This window comes from Pan paniscus, chromosome 6, assembly GCF_029289425.2.
Source record: "Pan paniscus chromosome 6, NHGRI_mPanPan1-v2.0_pri, whole genome shotgun sequence".
In the NCBI taxonomy this organism is placed as follows: domain Eukaryota; kingdom Metazoa; phylum Chordata; class Mammalia; order Primates; family Hominidae; genus Pan; species Pan paniscus.
This window is the reverse complement of record NC_073255.2, coordinates 177,223,110-177,225,310: the sequence shown is the minus strand read 5'-3', so window position 1 is coordinate 177,225,310 and position 2,201 is coordinate 177,223,110.

Genomic DNA, 2,201 nt, shown 5'->3' with positions numbered 1-2,201 from the left:
AGCACTTTGGGAGGCCGAGGCGGGCGGATCACCTGAGGTCGGGAGTTCGGGACCAGCCTGACCAACATGGAGAAACCCTGTCTCTACTAAAAATACAAAATTGGCCAGGCGTGTTGGCACATGCCTGTAATCCCAGCTACTCGAGACTGAGGCAGGAGAATCGCTTGAACCCAGGAGGTGGAGGTTGTGGTGAGCCAAGATTGCACCATTGCACTCCAGCCTGGGCAACAAGAACGAAACTCTGTCTCAAAAAAAAAAAAAAAGGGCTGGGCGCGGTGGCTCACACCTGTAATCCCAGCACTTTGGGAAGCCAAGGAGGGAAGATCACAAAGTCGGGAGATCGAGACCATCCTGGCTAACAAAGTGAAATCCCGTCTCTATTAAAAATACAGAAAATTAGCTGGGTGTGGTGGCATGCGCCTGTAGTCCCAGCTACTCAGGAGGCTGAGGCAGGAGAATCGCTTGAACCTGGGAGGTGGAGGTTGCAGTGAGCCGAGATCACACCACTGCACTCTAACTTGGGCAACAGAGCGAGACGCTGCCTCAAAAAAAAAAAAAATGTGGAGCAGGGAAAGGGGGAACTGAGAGCTACGGCTGGATGAGAGGATGCCAGGAAGTCCAAGGGTGTTAAGAGGAGCAGCAGGCCAGGTGCAGTGGCTCAAGCCTGTAATTCCAGCACTTTGGGAGGCTGAGGCAGGTGGATCACCTGAGGTCAGGAGTTCAAGACCAGCCTGACCAACATGGTGAAACCCTGTCTCTACTAAAAATACAAAAATTATCCAGGTGTGGTGGTATACCCCCGTAATCCCAGCTACTCGGGAGGCTGAGGCAGGAGAATCACTTGAACCTGGGAGGTGGAGGTTGCAGTGAGCCAAGATCACACCATTGCACTCCAGCCTGGGTGACAGAGCAAGACTCCGTCTCAAAAAAAAGAGAAGCAGCAGAATGCGGCTGGTACCTCTTTTCCCCTCCACTGGCATCACCAACCAAGGGGACCATTCGCTTTCCCCAGACCTCACACAACTTCTGGCCATGAGAAGCAGCTCAGTAAATGTCAGCTGCAGTCATAAGTGGTGTTTGTCCTCCAGAAGCCCCAGGTGAGTGTCCACAGTTCCCTGGGACCCTGGAGGGGCTCCGTGGCCTGCTCCTGCTGCCTGCCCTGATGTCCCCTAACACAGTCCTGGAAATGAGGGGTGCCTGGTGACTTCCAGCCTCCTCTTACGTGTTTAGTTCTGAAAGCCGCAGTTACTCCATCACAGAAGGCACCAGCTGCTCTCTGGCCATATCTTACAGAAGGGGCAGTACAACACTGGCTTGATATTCATCTATGAACCAATTTAATTTTAATTTAAAAATGACTTCTGATCTGGCAGATGATTTGGGGTTCTAGAAAGAAATTATGCCAGGCATGGTGGCTCATGCCTGTAATCCCAGCACTTTGGGAGGCTGAGGTGGGAGAAACCTGTGAGCTCAGGAATTGGAGACCAGCCTGGGCAATGTAGCAAGACTTCATTTCTACAATAATAATAATTTTAAAAGGCCAGGTGCGGTGGTTCACACCTGTAATCCCAGCACTTTGGGAGGCCACGAGACAGGCGGATCATGAGGTCAGGAGTTCGAGACCAGCCTGGCCAACGTGGTGAAACCCCGCCTCTACTAAAAACACAAAAATTAGCTAGGCGTGGTGGCGGGAGGCTGTAATCCCAGCTACTAGGGAGGTTGAGGCAGGAGAATCACTTGAATCTGGAAGGCAGAAGTTGCAGTGAGCCGAGGTCACACCATTGCACTCCAGCCTGGGCAACAAGAGCGAAACTCTGTCTCAAAAAAAAAAAAAAAAAAAAAAAAGGGCCGGGCATGGTGGCTCATGCCTGTAATCTCAGCACTTTAGGAGGCCGAGACGGGTGTATCATGAGGTCAGGAGTTCAAGACCAGCCTGACCAACGTAGTGAAACCCAGTCTCTACTAAAAATACAAAAAAAATTAGCTGGGCGTGGTAGTGAGCGCCAGTAGTCCCAGTTACTTGGGAGGCTGAGGCAGGAGAATTGCTTGAACCCAGGAGGTGGAGGTTGAGGTTGCAGTGAGCCGAGATCATGCCACTGCATTCCAGCCTGAGTGACAGAGTGAGACTCAGTCTCAAAAAAAAAAAAAAAAAAAAAAGAACAGGCATGGTGGCTCATGCCTTCATGCCTGTAATCCCAGCA